General features: G+C 44.1%; 1 protein-coding gene across 1 annotated transcript in view; it reads right to left on the bottom strand.

Moving 5' to 3' along the window:
* The window catches only part of PAPPA (pappalysin 1), a 3,990,201-nt gene that overhangs the window by 709,060 nt on the left and 3,258,771 nt on the right, over positions 1-22,370 (bottom strand). The window lies entirely within an intron of this gene.

Raw genomic sequence — 22,370 nt, forward strand, 5'->3', positions numbered from 1 at the left:
CGATGCTTTGCCAGAGATGGCCTGCATGTGTCACCCCTGGGTTTCCGGATACTGGCTAATGCTCTTGCCATCCCTTTAGTGCCTTTTTTAGGTGATGTTCCAAAGAAAAAATTACCACCATAGCAGCTATAAATAAATGCAATCTGAGGGTCATGCTGCTCACCGCTAGAGTCTAAATCTCAAGATGCACTTGCTCGAAGCACTCCTCAAAATGTAGAACATCGACATTTGTGCTGTAACGGAGACCTGGTTTAAAGCAGCAAAAAGCAGCCCTGCGCTACCAGGCTATAACTCATTCCACACCTTTTGGCCCCGGAACATGGACCAAAACTCCAAAGGCAGTGGTGTCTCCATATTCATAAAGGATATGCACACCTCCAGACTAGTAGCCCAGCATAACGCATCTGAGATACTTCAGGTACAACTACCACTGGGTAAGACAGAGATTCAGGTCGTAGCCTGCTATAGGTCCCCAACCATGTCCCAAGAGTCTCAATCCACGCTCCTAAGCATCCTGGAAACTATTAGGGTCCAACCCAACACTGTCATACTAGGCGACTTCGACTGCTCCTCTGTCAACTGGGAAAACTACTCATGCACCAATACACTGGCCCAACGCTTCCTGGAATTCATAAGTTCCAATACCCTGGACCAGATCATTCTTACCCCCCAACAGAGGAAGCAACATCCTTGATGCGGTTATTACTAACATGGGCAACCGTTGCTCTACACCAATAGTCAATTCCTCCTTGGTTAGATCCGACTACAAACTAATCATCATGGAAATCCACATCACAGCCACCCCCCACCCCCACCCTCCCGCGCAAAGGTAACCACCATGAAAAACTTCTCCAAAGCTAACTTTGGGCTCCTAAAGCAGAGGTGGCTAACTTCACGGCACCCATGACAATCGAAAATAGATGCATGACTGCCGAATCATTCACCGATGCACTGTACGAACGTGTACATAAATGCATGGAATTAGCCATACCCAACAGAACCAAGATGCTCTCCTCCAAAAAGGAAGCCAATCTGGTGGTCCCCTGCTATTAATAAACTCTACAACAGAAGGAACAAACTGTTGCAGAAAAAGGTGAAGTCCCAAGACTGGAAAAGCTCCCTTATTAGCCTCAACAAAAAGATGAGCTCCCTCATCAAAACCTTTAAAGCCAGCTATGAAGGCAGAATTGCAGCAGACACCAAAAACAACCACAAAGCGTTCTATAGTTATATCAAGAATCTCCATGGCAATACCCAGGTTTACTCTGAGTTACTGCACAATAGTTCCTCCTATACTGAGCCAACAGATATTGCCAACATACTGACTGACAGATTCAGTGCCAACTTTACCCCCCCCCAAAGGACCAATCACAATACTGAAGGAATGCCAGGCACCCAGCATTACTGCAGCACAGGTTAAAGCTGCATTGTACAAGGCCAAGCAGCTTCCCTGGGACCCGGCAATATCCATGGATGTGTTCTACATGAACTAAAAAGTGAACTAGCACCACATCTGTGTGAACTGTTCAGTCACAGCCTCACCTCCGGCTTTGTCACTACCAAATGGCACACTGCTACAGACATCCCTCTCCATAAAGGGGGAGCAACTACAGACCCAGGGAATTATTGCCCTATGAGCCTGACAAGTCTGATATGTAAGGCTAAGAAGCGCATCATCATGGACCTAATTAACAAGTATATAGGGAATCTCCAAACTCTAGATCCCACGCAATTTGGCTTTGTGAAAGGTAGATCATGCCTGCTCAACCTTGTTGACTTCTTTGAGTCAGTCACCAGAGCAGTGGATAAGGGCAAGGCAGTTTATGCAGCCTACCTCGATCAGGCCAAGGCCTCTGATACCATTCCCCACTCAGGAATTATTGATAAACTCACCAAACTAGGCATCAACCTCTACATCACTAGGTGGGCTGCAAACTGGCTCACAGATAGAACCCACAGTGTGAAATTAGTGGACTCCAAGTTAGACTGCCGACCAGTCACGAGTGGAGTCCCACAGGGATCGGTCCTGGGTCCTCTCCTGTTTGGCATCTACTTCTCAGAAATCCAGGTCAACAAGAAGGAACTCTGGCTGACCAAGTTCGCAGATGACTGCAACCTGGGAATCATTATTAATTCCCCAAGTGATGTAGACATCCTACAGAAAGGCCTCACTGAGACAAATCACTGGTGTCGAAACCATGGCATTAAGCTTAATGGCAAAAAATGCAACGTCATCCCCTTTGGGAAAAACACAGTTCCCACTAATTACCACATCGATGGGAGCCCACTGAACATTGAAGGTGTTAGAAGAGATCTGGGGACACAGGTTGATGGCAACCTCTCCATCGACCACCACATTGCCACTGTGGTCAGAAAGTTCTTCTATGTGGCACATCTCATTAGCAAGGGTTTTGCATCCAAGAAGAAAGAGGTCATCATCTCTCTCTACTCTTCCCTCATTAGGCCAATCATCGAGTATCATGCCCCATGTGGCATGTACCTCACTAGACACATGCAATAGCTGGAAAGGCCACAAAAGTACCTCATGAAGAGGATCCCAGGCCTTAAACACGTGTCCTACATGGACGGACATAAAAAAAATCCAGCTATTCTCTGTCTCATATCATCTACTAAGAGGCGATCTCTGCTTGACTTACAAAACCATGTCTGACCCAGCTCAGTTAGAAATGCTACATCTAAAGAAATCCCAATCCTTCCGCACCACATGCTCCAGAGACCTCAACCTCATTACCACAATCAACAGAACATGGTGGAGGGACAGGTTCATAACCCAGGGACTGCCCATGCTCTGGAATACACTTCTCAAACATGTCAAGAAGAGCACCTCACTGCCCTCTTCAAGAGAAATCTTGATGAGTGGATGGGAAATAGAAAGTTCACCCCGGGGATCACTCCACTGGCTCTACTTTATAGAGGCACTGGGGAATAAAGTCGGGCAGCATGATGCTAGGGCACTTCTATGGGCTAGGCTTGTTAAGGCTCCAGGGCCATTAGCCTAGTACACACCTATAAACCTATGTTGTAGAAGCAGTCATGGCTGTAGTGGTGAAGAGACAATTGACTAGATATGGGAAAACCTGGATCCTTATCAGTTGGTGTTGCACTGCCACAACTTTGGTAAACACTCTGGAAGCTGTGGTAAGACCAAAGGGCAGTGCTCTGAACTGATAGTGATTGGCTCTCAGCCAGAAATGTTGAAATCTCCTGGATTGTGGCTCTATCTTTATGTGATAATGGGCAACCTGGAGATCCACAGAGCACATCCAATCATCCTTCCCTAGAAGAGGTAGTATGGACCGTAACATGACCATCCAGAGTTTTGTCTGTTTCCCAAACTAACTGAGATGACTCAAATTCAAAATTGGTCTGAAGTCCCCTGTTTTCCTCGGTACTAAATAGAACCTGGAGTAGATTCCAGGCGCTATGTGGTCTTGGGTGATCTGTTGAATGATTCTTTTTTCTAGCACTTTGGAGACTTCTGCTGCTACCGATTCCCATTGACTGGGTGGAGCATTGAGAATCTTTCTATTCTTTGTTGGTGGATAAGAAAAGAGAACAGAAGAGCCTCTGGTTATTATCTTCCACACACGTGAATTTGTTGTGATGTCCTTCCAGTTTGCAGGTGCAGGGATAAGCATCCCCCGATTGCCTCCAGAAAACACCAGTTGAGCGACCTTTCAGGATGGCTGGTAGGGTTTTTCAGTAAAGGGACCATGAAAACCCTGATTACGCAGTCCGACTCTGCCTTTGGGGTAATGTTCATTCCAGTTTCCTCCACGTTTGTCACTAGATCTATCCGCAGGAGACTTATGGTAATAACCCCATGATTTCCTGAACCACATCTTGTTGTCACCCCTCCGATTCCTGGCAAAGGTTCTTTGAGGACTGGAAAAATGGATTCCCACTACAGAGAGGGTTTTACCACCTTGTTGACTCCTGGTCAGCATATCTTTCAGTTTTGATCCAAAAGAGTGGAACCATCAAAATGGGCATTAACAAAGGATGTCTTGAAGCCTTTCTCAAAATAGCAAAGGTGTATCCAGGCGTGCTGGTGCATAGTGATGTCAGTGTTGACTGCCCTAACTGTACCATCATGTGCACTGGATGGCAGATGCATGGAGACATTTGAAGTTGACTGAAGGGTAGATAGCTGTGAATCCACATTCTTTTCACTATCCAAAGGCAGGTTACCGAAAGTGACTTGACAAACTATTCAGTCAGGTCCCTCAGGAAACATGTAATGTGCGTTAAATAGTTCAGAGCTCTGACTGTATATGTCAATGAAGCATATGTCCAATCTTCAGGCCTGTTCAATGCCCTAGATACTCTATTAGGGGGATGGACAGATGACTTTTCTTCAGACAGTTCCTTCTGTGTGGCTGCTGCTTTGACCATGGCATCTACTGGTGGACCCCTGCTCCACAATTTACTGTCCCTGGGGCTACCAATATCCACCACATCAGGTTCCTTCTATGCCCATTGGACTACCAGGTCTATCAAGGGATCTACAGATGGTACAACCCAGGATGTAGATGAGCTAGTACCAAAGACTTTGAGGAACACAGACTCATTCAGCGATGGGTCATTGTTGGTCCAGCCACCTCTCTGCTTCTTCAATTTGAGGAACTCACCAAAGGTGACATCTTCCAAGGAGTATTGGTTTAGAAATTTACATAGTAAACAGCCTCTGAAGTCATTGATACCAACTGCACCTGTTAATGAGAAAGAGTAGAAAGAGAAACAGTACCCTTTGAGATTGGAATAGAGCCAAGTTCAAAGATAATGCCTTTTCCTTTGGACCAGCCAAAACCTGTCTGAAGGCCTTGAAGGCTAAAGCCACAACTGGTACTGAGGGAAGCCTTCCTCCATTCAGTGGTGAAGAAGGACATTTTTTTGTTCTCAATGGGCCTCAACCTCGAAGCCAAACATAGATCTAAACTGTTGCGAGATGAGGCTCTGAGAGAAAGAGATAGCTCTGATAGATTCAGAATCAGAGTAGACCCTTGTCTTGGAGCCCCGGTGTCAGCTCTTCAGCTCTAAGACTCTTCTCGCTCCAAGATCCTCGGAGTTGAGTGACTCAGGGATGGGATGTAGCCAAAGTTGAAATTACCTGGGCTGTCGACTCTGGCAAAGGTGCAGCAGTTGAGCTTGCATGTATGGAAACCAGTCACAAAGTGCAGGCCAATACTGGCAATAACATGGAAGGGCTTGCTGAACCCATACTTGGTGAGTTCAAAGTGGACAACCATTGAAAGAACTCTAAGTTGAATCTGCATTCTCTAAAGCTTTCTCATCATTCTGTCAACTTTGAACTCTGTAAGGGTTTTGGATGACCAAGCCAACCTCAAGGAAGATGCCATCAAAGTTGCTTGAGAGAAACCCTTTTCCTGTAAAACAGGAGAATGTGGCCTATGTCTTATGGTTCTGGTGAGAAATGGAGACAAGCTGAGGAAGGTCAGACCAGAGGGATCAGTGGATCTGACTTCCAAGGCATCTTTGGATCTGGACCCAAAAAAGGTACTGTCAGGACTGTTTACATGGTTTGCCTGACTTCTTATCTTCTGCTTTATCTTTAGACTTGTCTCTCTCTTTCTTCATTGGCTTTAGGTGGTCCATTTTCTTGGCTGGAGACTCTGAGGGAGCAGAGGCTAAAAGAAGAGAAGGCCATGTCTGAAGGGGAAGAAGACCTTTTAAAATAAGTTTTTCTTCCCTTGCCTGGATAGCTCCACAGCCGAAAGAAGCACAGGCTTCACAATCCACCTAAACACAGGTGGTGCCCAAGCAATATACACACAAAGAGTGTGGGTCCTTTGATGCAATTTTATGCCACAGGCCATACACATTTTAAACCCTTGTACTTTGTATAACATACTAAGACCAGGACTACTAGTAAAGATGCTGCCATAAATAGAGAGGAACTAACAATAAAACACCACCAAAGTACAGTTGTGTACACTTACCATAAATGTAGATGTTTGAGTGTCTTCACTGTTGCAGTCATGACTGTAGGGTTCTCCCCTGCCGGCAGGCAGTCCTCGGTCGGCCAGAATCCCAAAGTCTGGGTCCGGCGTCGGCTGCTCAGCCATGCTCCCAGAGCGCCAGGAGTACAAAGCTGACAGCCGACGCCATGTTCTCCAGTTTTTCTTGCCCCAGATGTCAGGTGTTCCAAAATGAGTAAGATCCCATACCCTTTGCAAATACACCTCAGAAGAAGGGTGAAGAAGGGAACCACACAAAAGAAAAAATAAGAGGGGACAGGAGGGAGGGTAACCCAGACTGCAACAGTGAAGACACTTGAACATCTACATTTATGGTAAGTGTAAACAACTGTACTATGTTCATCGTGTTTCACTGTTGCAGTCATGACTGTAGGGTTGAATGCCAAAGCAGAATAAAAGGGAGGTGGTCATAAAGTAGAGGGGGTGGCTAAAAGGCCCTGCAAGACTGCAGAAGCAAAGCCTGCCCTAGACTTAGAGTAGAGAGGTAGATTGTAGTGCTTAGAAAAAGTATGCACTGAACTCCAAGTTGCAGCTTCCAAAATGTCTTTGGTAGGAACTCCCCTGAGGAAGGCAGCTGAAGTGGCAGCAGCTCTGTAGAGTGAGTCCTTATACTCCCTGGGATTTGCTTTCCATCGTGTAAATAGCAAAATCTAATTCCATGAGCAATCCATTTAGAAATGGTCTGTTTTGAAATGGCTTTACCTTGGGAACTTGAAGCATAAGAAACAAACAATTGCTCTGATTTCCTGATGTCCTTGGTTCTGTCCAGGTAAAAATGTAGTTGTCTGTGTACATCCAAGGAATGCAAGATCCTTTCCCCCTTATTTTGAGGACTAGGGAAAAAAAGTTGGCAAGTGAATAGTTTGATTTAAAGCCACTTTGGAAACCACCTTAGGCATGAAAGTAGGATTAGTCCTTAAAGACACCCTGTCTTGATGAAAAATAATATAAGGTTCCACAGCCATGAGAGCTTGCAACTCCGAAACTCTCCTGGCAGAGGTCAGAGCTAACAGGATGGCTGTCTTCCAAGATAAAAACTTGATGTCAGAAGTGGCAGCAGGCTCAAAAGGAGGTAAGGTGAGTTTTTCCAAAACATAGTTGAGATCCCAAGCAGGAATTGGTGGAGATCTAGGGGGTCTTAAGTTCTTAGCTCCTCTGAGAAACTGTCTCATGAGCTGGTGGGAAAAGATTGGAGGGTCTGTATTATAATGAGCAGAAATAGCAGAGGCATGTATCTTTATGGAAGAGAAAGAGAGACCCTTATGTAAGAGGTCTGTCAGGTAAAGTAAAATCAGAGGAATGTTAGGAATAAGAGGATCCGAATCCTGAGCCTGCATCCAGGAGCAAAATCTTTTCCATTTTCCTGCATAAGATCTAGTGCTAGGACATCTGGCTTCTAAAATGACATCCATAACCTGCTTGGGTAGGAGAGAAAGAATCATAGACCCTGGATTAACCAGGCCACCAGGCTGAGAGTTTTGACATGGGAGTGCAGAACCTGACCCTGGTGTTGGGACAGAAGGTTCGTAGTCTGTGGTAAAACCCAAGGGGGCTCCAGAGAAAGGTTTTTCAGTGTTGGGTACCAGAACTGTCGAGGCCAATTTGGGGCCAGCAAAATTATCATCTTGGGCTTGTCCTGTTTGATCTTTAATAACACCCATGGAAGAAGAGGTACAGGCGGGAAGGCATACCCCGAGAGGTTTCTCCAACTGAATGATAGTGCATCCACTTTCCAAGCTAGTTCGTGGAATGTCCTGGTGCAAAAAATCTGTAGTTGATGATTGAGGTGGGATGCAAAGAGGTCTATGTGAGGACATCCCCAGACTGCTGTAATCATCTTGAATATTTCGGTGTCTAGCATCCATTCGTGTGGGTCAGACAGGTTTCTGCTCAGACTGTCTGCCAGGAAGTTTTGCTTCCCTGGTAGAAACTGAGCTTGAAGGTCCAGTTTGCAAGCTAGAGCTGTGTTCCATAGATTCATGGCTAGTCTGCAAAGGGGATAAGAATGTGATCCCCCTTGCTTGTTTATGTACCACATAACTGTGGTGTTGTCTGTCCGTATCAGTAGTTGTCCTGGTTGTAGAAGATTCCTGAAGGCCAATAGAGCGTTCTAAACAGCTAACATTTCCTTTAAATTGATATGCAGGTGCTTCTGATCCGTTGTCCAAAGGCCCTGCAGACAGTGGCCCTGCAAATGGGCTCCCCATGTATAATCTGAGGCGTCCGTGGTTAGTATCTGACTGGCTGGAGGCAGACTGAAGGGTTTTCCTTTGTTTAGAGTACATGCCTTGGACCACCAAAGGAATTCCTTTTGAAGACAAGGCAGGACGGTGATCTGTATGTCTAAACTGTGGCAATGCTGAGACCATACACTTTTTAGGTACCACTGTATTTTCCTCATATGTAGTCTTGCATATGGCACGAGAAGGATGCAGGAGGCCATGTAACCCAAAGCCTGCAGGAATTTCCTTGCAGATAGCTGAGTTAATGTTGCCAAAGTTTTGAAAGTTGAAGCCAGCTGTAATTGTTTTTCATATGTCAGAAATGTCATCTGGGTTATTGTGTTTAGAAAAGCACCCAGAAAAGTTATCTGTTGTGAGGGTGTCAAATTTGACTTTTTTATGTTTACAGTGAATTCCAGGAACTTGAGAAGATTCTGAACAAATTCTAGATGCTGGAGTAAGACATCTTTGCTGTCTGCCTGAATAAGACAGTCGTCCAGATAAGGGTAAATTTGAATTCCCTTGAGTCTGCAATAAGCTACTACTGGAGCCAGGCATTTGGTGAAGACCCTGGGCGCAGTAGACAATCCAAAGGGCAGCGCAGAGAATTGATAGTGCTTCGATCCGGCCTTGAACCTGAGGTATTTTCTGCATTCCTGCCTGATGGGAATGTGTAAATATGCCTCCTTTAAATCCAAAGTTACCATCCATGCATTTTTGGTCAGCATTGGAAGTAGCTGCTGCAGAGCAAGCATCTTGAATTTTGGTATCTCGAGAAAAGTGTTCAAGACTGACAGATCCAGAATGGGTCTCCATGAATTTTGCTTTCTGGGGACTAGAAAGAGCCTTGAGTAAAAACCTTGTCCTATTTCTGAAAGTGGAACCAGTTCTATGGCTTTCATAGCCAAGAGAGCTTCCACCTGGTTTAAGGCCTCTAACCATTGATGTTTTGGAAGATCTGGCCATCCGCTTGGTCTTCGTAGGGTATGAAAATGGAATTTGTAACCTCTTGAAACCACATCCAGAACCCACTTGTCTTGGGTTATAGGAGTCCAATTTAGGTGAAAAAGAGAAAGTTTTCCTCCAAGAGGGGCTTCCAGGCAAGAAGTTCCTGCAGCCCAACAGAGGGAGTCATTGAGCCTGTTTTCTATGAGCTTGCGATCTGTCCTCTCCTCCCCTAGGGGTGGAAGCAGTCCACTGTCTTGGTCTATAAGAGGCTTGCGTTTGATGCCTTCCTCGGGAGCGTCTGTATCTACCCCTCTGAGGCCTGTCTGAATTGGGAAAGGACCAATTTTTTGTAGGCCAATTCCTACTAAATCTGGGTGGCTGTACTTGTAAGAAATCTTTAACCGTTTGCATGGATTTTGCCTTGTCCTCCATCTTCTTTATCACCTCTTCAGCCTTAGATCCAAACAAAACATTATGCTGAACAGGAGCATCCAATAACTTAGCTTTTACTTGATCTGGCAAGTTTTGTTCCTTTAACCAAGCATGCCTTCTAATGACTGTACCAGAGGCAGCAGCCCTACAAGAAGCCTCCAAGGCATCAAATCCACAGTGTAAACCATGCTTCCCAACTTGTTCAGTGGCATGCATTAAGTCATGTAATTCCTTATCATCTGCACAGGCAGAAATGGAAGTTAGCTTTTGTTTCAAAACAGACAGAAGGAATTGCTGGTATTTCAGCATATGAAATTGACAGTTTGAAGCCCTAATAGATAAAGTAGCTGAAGTGTACACTTTTTTGCCCCATCTTTCTAAAGATCTGGAATCCTTCTCAGTGGGAATGGGGTTTTTAGCAGTAGCGGCCTTAACCCCCTTAGGGCCCTGAGAAATGGTTTCAGGATCAGCAGTAGGATTCTTGTATAAAAACTGGTGGGAATCAGGAAACCTATAATATCTGTCTGGCTTAACAGGAGCTGGAGGAAAAGAGTCAGGAGTTAAGTTAGCCTCCGAAAAAGCATCATCCACAATATCCAAAATAGGAGGGATAGCCAGGGGTCTATGTTGGGGAAGAAGAAGAAAATCCCTAAGTCTTTTCTTAGATTCCGAATACTCCTGTCCTTCCCAGTGAAAATGTTCCCTCATTTCATGTAAAGTTTCCCCAAAAGAGAAATCCTCAGGGGGAGAAGCTGAAGGAATGGATTCCTCAGCATCAGAATCCTCATAAGGAGGGAAAGAATATTCCTGGTCAGAAGAAGAAACTGAAGAAACAGAAGCCTGATCAGAGGAGTCATAATACACTTCCTGCCTTGGCCTTTTATCTGGCGGGGGATGTGAACCCCTAATCATAGTAAGTAAGTCCTCCGCCATCTTAAGTAACTGTTTCTGAGACTTGGGTCCCGGATCAGAAGTGGTCTGGGCTGTAGTCTTTGATTTTGAAGGAGTCTTTGCCTTTGTCTTTGGCTTTGCCTTTATTAGAAGCTAAGTAGGCCTGAAAACCCATTCGGAAGCCGGTACCTGCACAGCGGCTCCGGACCCATCCGAAGGAGCATTGTCCGAAGGTCCTGCAACAGAAATATTCAAAGGCCTAGTTGGCTCCTCGTGGGAGTCCGTTTCGGCCATCGGTTCCGAAATGGCTGACGACAGGGGCTGCAAAAGCTCCTCACTGACGACGGCCGAACCTGAAGCTGGCTCTGCTTGTACAATATCGTCTGATTTGGACCTCGGAGTCCTGTCTTCATCCTTGCTTCGTTTGTGAACTCCGGTAGCCGGAACCGTGTCCAACGACATTTTGTAATTGAAATGCCTACCGAAGTAATGAAATGCAAAATCGTACCTTCGTTTAATCGTACGTTGATTAAATCTAGCACAAAACCGACAACTAGCTACGTCGTGGTCAGGGCCTAAGCAAGGAATACAGTAAGAATGAAAATCCTTATGAGGTATTTGCTTTCCACATGAAATACAGTTATTAACTTTTTCTGACATCGGACTGGAGCAAGAAAAAAGTTTCCCCAACGGGGTACTTAGCTTTGAGTAGGAGAAGAAAGTCTTCGGACTGAAGTACGTTTAGAAAAAATTGTCAGGAGTCAGCCGACCGGCACTTGCGAACTGCTATCACCGCACAGCAAGAAAGACTGGAGAACATGGCGTCGGCTGTCAGCTTTGTACTCCTGGCGCTCTGACGTCAGGGAGCATGGCTGAGCAGCCAACGCCGGACCCAGACTTTGGGATTCTGGCTGACCGAGGACTGCCTGCCGGCAGGGGAGAACCCTACAGTCATGACTGCAACAGTGAAACACGATGAACATCAACAATGCACTATTATCAGAAATACTACTAATTACAATCTAAACTATTATCCTAAACTATAGAAAAAACACACATGCACCCTGCAAAAACTTTTAATAATGAATCTAATTTCCTAAATGGGAAAGTTAAGAGAGGAACTATCAATATCTACTGAAAAAGTAGCAACAAGCTAACAATATAATAATAATAATGATAATGTTAATCTGGATAAAGATAAAAATCTTATTGTGAGAAGAGAAGTCCTCGGATACACAACTGTATACTTCAGGTGGCAAATAAAACTTGAGGTAACTTAGTGGAAAGGAGGGCATTATGGGTAGGGGAGGAGTCAGAGCTTCAGAATAAGGTGCCGAGGTTGGATGTGATTGGATCCAACAACCCAAAGGTTAAATCAGATGAAAACAGACATCATAACAGATATTAGATTAAAGATAAATCAAAAACTAATGCAAAAATCCTGTCATAATAGTTTGACATACAAAATGGTGCCAAAAATCAAGATTTAAATGAAACAATAATTTAAAATGCTGTAATCCTGCTCAGTCACATCAAATAATCGCAACCCCAAAGAAAAAGTGCAATATCAACTAGTTCTGTCCAAATGAAGCTTTTAAGCAAATGCATATGCTTTACTGTGCTAGTCAAAGTAAAAAAGAAGCATATACAAAATTCCTAATCAGAAAAAAATATTAGAATACACTATTCAAGCACTGACAGAAAAAAAAGCTGAGGGAGGAAATAAAACTCCAAAGGGTTTCTTATCTCAGCTCAGTAGCTAAAAAATCCCAGAAGCAGTCTTCTCAAAGATCCATCTCTTACTGTGGCACCAGAAAACAGTGAGGGTCCAGTCTGTGGGTCTAAAAGGCAGTGCCTGTGCTTTCAAGTGATTGGTCCATCACACCTACAGACAACAGGTGGTAGAACACTGAGCTTTGACAGACTGCCAGAGATAGGGTAGCAGGGCACTACTACCCCATACGCCAGTAAGGCAGTATGTTTGTTGAATATCTTTATACAGTCTATTTGCTTTCCTAGTGACAGCAGCCTGGCTGTCAGGCAAGTTACATGCTGTAATAAAAACATCTTCCAGTGTTGGAAGAAAATGAGGAACTGGAGTTGGTTCTGGAAATTCTAGTAATCAGTCATAATATTTATTTAAAGATAGTAGAATATAACTATGCTCCCAGTGAATAAATGATTCATTCTGGATATGGTTTCAGAAAAAAAATCTTCTAAGGGAGTATATGAAAAAATATTCTCCTCAAAGTCAGAATCATTTACCTGAGGAGAGAAAACAGAAGCTGACTCCTCACAGTCATTTTCCTGTTGAATATCTTGAACATTTTCAGAAACTACAGAATTCCTTTTCTCTCACTAGAAAAAAAAAACAGAAATAGAAGGGTCAAGAGCCTGAACTAAGCCATGAGCTAAGCCAAGTAAATCATTTTTGTCAAAAGTAAAAGAGGCATGGTGAAAATAAATGTTTAACTTTCTGCTTCTTTTAACAGCAAATTCCAGAGAAGCAGACTGACTCCTGCCTGACTTAACACCCCTGGGAATAAGTATCCTGTCCAGTTAGGCAGAGGAGCATTCCCTGCACTATCCTCCAATACTAATAAGATTTGCCCTACGAACAAATGTAGAGGATGTGTCTATCCCCTAGTCTTTGTGTCTGAAGGGACTACACCACAGGGAGTCAAGGAAGGAGATGAACAGTCTGAGGAAAGTACAGTTGTGTACACTTACCATAAATATAAATGTTCAAGTGTGTTCACTGTTGCACTCATTACATTTGGGTTATCTGCTTGCAGTTAGCCCTCAGTTGGCCTGATTAACAAAGTATTGAGTCCTGCGTCGGTTGTTGTCCCTTCTTCCATGACGTCAGGTCGTCAGGGGTATAAAACATGCAGCTGACGCCATTACATCAGTTTTTCTTGCCCCAGATGTCAGGTGCCCCCCAAATCGGAAGCAATTAAATATAAAAGCACAATGATATACCTCCAACAACAAAGCAAATACACCAAAAAGGCTTTTAAGCATAATAAAGGAAAGTAGAAGTATAGCCAAAAAAAGTTAGGGGGCTGGGGGGAGGGTAACCATGACTGCAACAGTGAATACACTCGAACATCTACATTTATGGTAAGTGTACACAACTGTACTATGTTCTTCATGTTTCACTGTTGCAGTCATTACATTTGGGTAGATTCCCAAAGCTATGGTTGGGAGGAGGAATTTAGATAGCATTAGGACCAGCTATAAGGCCCTGCAAGACTGCAGTGGCAAAGCCAGCCCTGGATTTAGAGAAAATTGGCAAATGATAATGCTTGCTGAAAGTATGCACAAAACTCCAGGTAGCAGCTTCTAGGATGTCCCTGGTAGGGACGCATCTGAGAAAGGCTGTAGAGGTAGATGCAGCCCTGGTGGAGTGAGGTCTGATTCCCTGGGGGATAGGTTGTCCATGGTGCTTATAGCAGAAATTAATGCAATGGCCTATCCATTTAGAAATGGTTTGCTTTGAAATGGCCTTCCCATCTGCCCCTGCAGCAAATGCCACCAGCAGTTGTTCAGATTTCCTTTGATTTCCTTTGAGGTTTAGTCCTGTCCAAGTAGAATCTAAGTTGTCTGTGCACATCTAAGGAATACAGTATCCGTTATCCTTTGTTCTGTGGATTGGGAAAGAAGGTTGGCAAATGAATGGACTGATTAAGAGCCACACTGGATACCACCTTGGGCATGAAGGATGGATTGGTTCTGAGGGATACCATGTCCGCATGAAAGATGATGAAAGGCTCCACTGCTATAAGGGCCTGTAATTCAAATACCCTTCTAGCTGAAGTGACTGCTAAAAGGAAAGCTGTTTTCCAAGAAAGAAATTTTAAGTCTGCAGTAGCAGCTGGCTCGAAAGGAGGTAGAGTGAGTTTCTCCAAAACAAAGTTAAGGTCCCAGGCTGCGGTTGGACCTCTCCTGGGTGGTCTCAAATTTTTAGCTCCTCTGAGGAACTGCTTGAGCAGTGGATGAGAGAAGAGGGGAGGTCTGTGTTAAAATGAGCTGAAATGGCAGAGGCGTGGATTTTAATGGAGGAAAAAGACAGGCCCTTGTGAAGCATCTCAGTTAAGTATTGTAAAATCTGAGGTAAAATGGGCACTGCTGTGCTCATCCCTTGAGACTGGTTCCAGGCACAGAATCTTTTCCATTTTTCAGCATAAGAGTTTCTAGTACTAGGCCTCCTTGCCTCTAAAATGGTATCCCTCACAGGTTTACTGAGGGTTGGTAAAGGACAGATTAGCTAATTAACCAGGCTGCAAGGTTCAGTGTTAGAAGCTGAGGGTGCAGAATCTGGTTCTCCTGCTGAGACAACAGGGAAGGAGTCTGAGACAGGTGCCATGGGGATAACCGTGACACACAGTGCAGGAGGGGGTACCAGTGTTGGCGCGGCCAGTCTGGAGCAATCGAAATCATTCTTGGTTTGTCCCGTTTGATTTTTAGTAGTACTTTGGAGAGCAGAGGCAGAGGGGGGAAGGCATAGACTGATGGGTTTTTCCAGCTGAAGGACAGAGCATCCACTTTCCAGGCTTGTTTGTGGGGAGTCCTTGTGCAAAATTTGTCCAACTGGTAGTTCTGGGGAGAGGCAAACAGGTCTATATCTGGGCTCCATTTGCTTGTCAACATGTTGAAAATCCTTGGTTCCAGTTTCCACTCATGTGGGTCCAGGAGGTTTCTGCTTAGTCTGTCTGCCAGTGTATTTAATTTTCCTGGCAGGAATTGAGCTTGTAGGTGCACTTGGTAGCTCAAGGCTGTGTTCCACAATGCCATGGCTAGTCTGCAGAGGGGATAAGAATGTGCATCCCCCCCCTGCTTGTTTACGTACCACATAACAGTGGTGTTGTCTGTCTTTACCATTAGCTGTCCTGGAAGATTGTGGTCCTTGAAGGCTGTCAGAGCATTCTGTACAGCTAACATTTCTTTTTGATTGATATGCAGGTGCATTTGACTTGGGTTCCATTTGCCCTGAGTGCACTTACCTGCCAGGTGAGCCCCCAATGCATAATCTGATGCGTCTGTTGTTAGGGTTGGGCAGCAGGGGGTGGTGTGAAAGGTAGTCATTTGTTTTGGTGACGGGCCTCTGCCCACCAAAGGAACTCTAAGCGTAGGCAAGGTAAGACAGAATCATTGCTTCTAGATCCTGAGAATGTTGACACCATAGGCTTTTTAGATACCACTGTAGTTTCCTCATATGCAGTCTTGAATATGAATTAAAAGAATGCAGGAGGCCATGAACCCCAAGGCTTGCAGTATTTGTTTTGCAGATAGCAGGGTTTTTGTGGCCACTTGTTTGAAGTAGGTTGTCAAATTAATTTGTTTCTGTGGCGTGACGTAGGCCATCTGGGAAGTTGTATTCAAGCTTGCTCCCAGGAATATAATTTGTTGACAGGGTACCAGGTATGATTTATTTTCATTTATGGTGTACCCCAGACAAGTTAGAACCTTTTGTACAAACGCCAGATGATTCAAAAGTATGTCCTGGCTTTCTGCTTGAATTAGACAATCGTCCAGGTATGGGTATATTTGAATATTTCTTTGCCTGCAAAATGCAATAACTGGAGCTAGGCACTTTGTGAATACCCTGGGCGCAGTAGATAAGCCAAAGGGCAGTGCAGAGAACTGAGAGTGTGTGTAGCCTGCTTTGAAGCATAGGTATGTTCTGCAAAATTCTCTTATTGGGATGTGCAGGTATGCTTCTTTTAAATCTAGTGTTGCCAACCAGGCATATTTGCCTACCATAGGAAGTAATTGGTGAAGAGTCAGCATCTTGAATTTTGGATTCTCCAAAAAGGTGTTTAGACTAGACAGGTCTAGGATAGGACGCCATGAATTGTCTTTTCTGGGTACCAGGAAAAGTCTTGAATAGAAACCTTGTCCCTTTTCCTCTTCTGGTACCAGCTGAATAGCCCCCATGCTTAAGAGAGAAAGTACTTGTTTTTGGGCCTCTGCCCACTGATTTGGGGGTAGGTCCAGCCACCCGCATGGTGTTGGCAACATGTGGAAGTGAAATCTGTATCCCTGGGGCACTACATTTAAAACCCATTTGTCCTGGGTAATGAGTTCCCAATTCTTTGCATGAAGAGCAATCTTTCCCCCCAAAGGGGTAGTCAGTTGATAAGTGCTTGGAAATTTTAAAAGGAAGTCATTGACACAGTTTACCATAGGAGGGAGTGTTATTACTCCCAGATTTGGAAGTGGAAGCCCCCCCCCCCACTGCTTAGTCCTGTGTGTCCCCTGGGACTGAAACCTGGGGTTTTTGCTGTGTCTGGGTCTGGCTTGAGAAGACCTGGAAGGGGCTGGAAAGGACCAATTCTTAGAGGGCCAGTGCCTACTAAATCTAGGAGGCTGAACTTGTAAGAAATCTTTACCAGTTTGCATAGATTTAGCTTTATCTTCCGTCTTTTTAAGAACTTCCTCAACCTTATTGCCAAACAGGCGGTCCTGATTTAAGGGAGCATCCAACAATTTAGCTTTAACATGATCAGGCAAAGATTGCTCCTTAAGCCAAGCATGCCTTCTGAGCACAGACCCAGTAACAGCAGCCTTGCAAGAGGCCTCTAATGAATCAAAACCATATTTCAAAGTATGTTTTCCAACTTGTTCAGCAGAATGCATTAAATCCTGTAATTCTTTATTTTCCACATAGTCAGGAATCAACATCATTTTCTGTTTAAGCAGTCCAATAACATATTGCTGATACTTTAACATATGAAACTGGCAGTTTAAAGCCCTAATGGCCAAGGCTGCAGAAGTGTAAACCTTCTTACCCCATCTATCCAGTGCCCTTGAGTCTCTATCAGAAGGGGTAGGATTTTTGGCAGTAGAAGCCTTAATGCCCTTGGGCCCCTGTGAAATAGTTTCTGGATCTGCAATAGGATTTTTGAAAAGGAACTTGTGGGACTCAGGGACCCAGTAATATCTGTTAGGTTTTCTGGGAGCAGGAGGCAAGGAATCAGGGGCCAAACTAGATTCCGAAAAAGCATTACCAACAATGTCTAGTAAAGGAGGAATAGCTAAAGGCCTATGCTGAGGTAAGAGAAGGAAATCCCTAAGCCTCTTTTTTGAAAAAGAAAAATCCTGGCTTTCCCAATGGAAATGCTCCCTTAGAGTATGTAAGGTTTCCCCAAAAGAAAAATCCTCAGGAGCTCAGGAGGGGAAGCAGAGGGAATGGTGTCCTCTGCATCAGAATCTTCATAAGTAGATAAGGGCAAATCCAGATCATCAGAAGAATCAGAAAAAACAGAATCCTGGTCAGAAGATTCATAATCAACTTCAGTCCTAGGTCTCTTAGAAGGGGGAGGTTGGCTACCCCTGATTAGAGTTATTAGATCTTCAGCTATTCTTATCATTTGTTTTTTAGGAATAGAGGCCTGAGCATGTGGCCTGGGTGTCGGTTTTTTAGGCATGGTTCGAGATTTAGGCCTAAGTAAAGAAGGAGGCGTTGGTTTAATATGAAAGTCCGTAGGCCTGAATACACCCTCAGAAACCGGTGCCTGCACAGCGGCTCCGGACCTATCCAAGGTAGAGACATCCGCGGGTTCCATAGTTGAAGCATCTTGCAGCAGACTGGACTCCAACTGGGTTTCAGTAGAGGCCTGCATATCAGAAGTAGCGGGTATCAGAGGCTGCGAAAGCAGCTCACTGAGTACCGGCAAACTGGCGACTGGCTTAGGAGAAGCATCGTCGGCAGTTTTGGACCTCGGCAGCCTGTCTCTGTCTTTATCTTTGAATTTTTTTTCGGAATCCTGGTAGTCGGATTGCTAACCGACGACATTTCTGGATAATTAAACCGAGAAATGAAATGTTCAGAGGTGAAAATATACCGACGAAGGATAGTGTGTTGATTAAATAAAGCACAAAACTGACAGCAAGGTACATCGTGGTCAGGGCCTAGGCAAGGAATACAGTACGAATTAAAATCTTTATGAGGTATTTGCTTTCCACAAGTAATGCAATTATTAACTTTTACTGACATCGGTAAGGAGCAAGAAAAAGTTTCCTCAACGGGGTACTTAGCTTTAGTTGAAGACTTCTGTTCTGAAACTCGAAAACAAAAATTTCAGGAGTTGGTCGACCGGCACTTGCGAACTGCTTCTGCTTCGGGCACTGGATGGCAAGAAAGACTGATGTATTGGCATCGGTTGCATGTTTATACCCGACGACCTGATGTAATGGAAGAAGGGACAGCAACCAATGCAGGACCCAAGACTTTGTTAATCAGGCCGACTGAGGGCTAGCTGTAAGCAGATAACCCAAATGTAATGACTGCAACAGTGAAACACGAGGAACATCCAGAAATAGCCACAGCAGTCACCTATCTCTGGTCGCTGAAGTGGCAGACGCTAACTGGAAACTTGTTTTTCTTTTTCTGGCTGAAAGGAGGAACAGATGAACTGGTAAGTTGTTCCGCAGTGAATTTGAAAATGGAGCCTGAAATGCATGGAAATCTGATATCAACAATTGGTAAAACAGTTAAGTAATAATAAGTTATTTTTCCCACAAAAATACACAGTAAGACCACTAAAATACTTACCAACTCACTAAAAGTACTTTAATAAAAGTTTAAAGTAAAAAACAAAACAAACATTATATACTCACCATAATGATGCGACTGTGTTGTCCGATTTTGTCCTTCCTCAACCGATGGATCACAGATCTGACTTCAGATCTGACCTCAGCCACTTCTAAAGAATTTGGTTCCAGAGTACAAGCTCCTCCCCTTACCTGTAATTCTCCTATTTAGCTTGAATTCCCTCAGATTGAGTTTGTCCTCTATACAACCTATAACAATGCTAAGAGCACAAAAATGATTATCAATATAATTCCAGTTAGCCTGCAAGGAAAGAAGGAAATAAAGAAAGAATAGAAGACTGGAGCTCATCAAAAGGCAGGCAAAATGACACACCTCGTGTCAAATTAGTAGACCAAAGAATAAAGACTTCTAAATTGGAAGTGGGTTAGAGGGCAGGAGGTTGAGGAATGACAAAAACAGACAACACAGATGCACTGTTAAGGTAAGTACTTAACTTTTTTGTCCATACTTCAACCAATGGGGCATAGTCCCCAGCTTGAAAAAACAAGGTATTCCTCAAGGCAGGATACTCCGGAGTACAGCAGAGACAAATGCTGCCTATTTCTAGACAAGATGTCCAATTTGCAGTCAGCAATGAAGGTATGAATGCTAGACGAAGTGGCAGCTGCACAAATGTCATCTATGGAAGCTCTGGACCAGAAAGCTGAGGATGCGGCCACAGATCTGGTGGAAAAAGCCTTAGAAGGTTTAGGGAGTATCAATCCCTTCTTCTTATGTACAAAAGAAATGCAATCAGTGAGCCATCTGGCTAAAGTCACCTTTGAAACTGATTTGCCCAACTTGGCTTTGGAAAAGGAAACAAATAACTGGTCTGATTTTCTGTAATTTTTTTGTTCTATGGAGATAAAGTCTAAGCTGTCTATAAGCATCCAAAAGGTACAGCGTGTATTGTCCTTTGTTGGAAAAATTTGGAAAAAAAAAACAGGAAGGTTGATGGACTAATTTATAGCTGTTTCTAAAGCCACCTTGTGTATAAAGAAAAGATTAGTACAATCAGACCCTCTGTCCTTGTGAAAGATCAGGTATGGTGGCTTAGAAGAAAGAGCCTGGTGTTCAGATACCCATCTGGCCAATGTGATTGCAGTCAGAAAAATAGTTTCCAAGACAAAAACTTTAAGTGTATCTTGGTAGTTGGTTCAGACGAGGACCTAGTCAGGGGTTGAAGAAGTATTGTTAAGTCCTATGGAGGAGCAGAATCTTTAATAGGGGGGTCAGTGAAAAAAATGTACCTTTGAGAAAGGCTTTGCATAATGCAGAAGATGCCAAGGATAAAAAGTCATCTCCTATATGAAAATTTGAAATAGCTGCAAGCTGAATCTTTTTAGTAAAATAACTAGTCCCACTGCTAAAAATAGAAACAAGAAATTCTAGAATTGCTAGAAAAGGTGCTGAAAATGGATTTCATTGTCTTTGGACAGCCAAAAGAGAGTCTCTTTCACATTTGCTCTTATACACCTTCCTAATATAATCCTTCTGAGAGGATATGAGGATGTGACGAACCAGGAAGAAATACCTGGACTGTCAAGCCATCACTAGAAGTGAAGAAACCATGTGGTTAGCTTGATGGTCTGAATGTTTGGATGGGTCGTCATTCCTGTGGAATGAGAGAGGAGATCCTGGGTTGGATACGTTATTACTGAGGGATGAGATCCAACACCCAAGTGCTGTGCACTAGTTGAGGCCACAGGAAGGGAAACCATACTTGTCAAGGCCAGAGCACAGCAATGAGGATTTCTTTGCTCTTCTAGTAAGACACTTTCTAAAGAAATTTGGGAATTAGAGGAGTAAGAGGAAATGTGTATAGGAGTTCACGGGACCAACTCTAAATAACAGACTCTCTCACTGACTCCTCCTCTGACCAGATCAGAGCAAAGTACCTGCTGCACTTGGGAGTTGAGAGGGTATGCTTAGAGATAGTGGCACGGCTGGCCCCATTGACAAAAAATTGCTTTTGCTACCACAAGGTTGACAGATCACTCGAAAGGAGTAAGATGGACCTGCTCAGATTGTCCTGGACTTCTCAGGAATATGTGTTGCCCAAAGGAAGTGGCCAGAAGAGATTGCCTACTGCCAAACTCTCAGAGCCTCTTGACACAGGAGATAGGATCTGGTTCCTCCCTGCTTGTTAATGTACCAGACTACCAGCATATTGTCTATCTGAATGGCAATCATCCCTGGAGGGAAAGCATCTTGAAATGCCTGCAGTGTTAACAGGACTGCACTCATTTCCAGGAGGTTGATGTGAACATTGACCTCTAATTGTGACCAAGTGCCTTGGACCATCCTTCCCAAGTAATGACCCCCCCCCCACCATAGCTGGGAGGCATCTGTGGTCACTGTGGCTGTGAGGGGTGGAAGGATTGAAAGGTGGCCTTGAGAAATTTCTTTTGAGGAGATCCACCAGGCTATATATTCCCTGCAAATCTTGGTAATCAGTATCGGTGTAGACTGGGGTAGTTGTCTTATTTACCATGGCACTGCAAGAATACATTGCTGTACCTTCATATAATACCTTGGTAGAGGTACTAGAGTTATGGAAGATTCCTAGGGAGTTGTAATACCAACCTTTCTGGTGAGGAAAGAACACAGAAAATGTGGGATGCTTAACGCTGTAATGAGTTTATTCTTGTCTGCAGTAAGCTTGCGATCTGTGTCACCATATCCAGACAAGCACCAATAAACTCCAGGACTTCAGTGGGGGAGAGCAGAGATGTGATGCCCAGCTGAAGACATAGTTGGAGCAAATAATCCCTGGCTTGAATGAGTAGAAACTTGGTGGGAACAAATAGAAGCTAGTTGTTGAGATCTGGAAACAACTAGAATCCCAGCAGTCTAAAGTGAGCTGTGACCTTTTTTGTGCACTTGGTGAACACGCTGGGGGCTGTGGTGAGGCCAACGGCAGGAACCTGAACTGGTAATGACTGGCTCTCATCCAGAAGCACAGACATCTCCTGGATTGTTTGTCTATTTGATGCAATAGTGCGCATTCTGGAGATCTATCAAACACATCCTACTGTCCTTGAGCAACAGTGGTAGAATGGAGTGAATCATGACCATTCAGAACTTCAAGTGTCTGATGTACTGATTCAATTCGCTGAGATCCAAGATACGTCTCAGGTACCTGTTTTTCTCTAACACCAAAAAGAACATTGAGTAAATTCTGAATCTTTGCTGATCTGGGGAGACCATTTGGAAGATTATTTTGGCCAGTAGTTTTTCTATTTCTGTAGCTGGTGC

Source organism: Protopterus annectens, chromosome 16.part0 (genome assembly GCF_019279795.1).
Source record: "Protopterus annectens isolate FY-2018-M chromosome 16.part0, PAN1.0, whole genome shotgun sequence".
Lineage (NCBI taxonomy): Eukaryota > Metazoa > Chordata > Ceratodontiformes > Protopteridae > Protopterus > Protopterus annectens.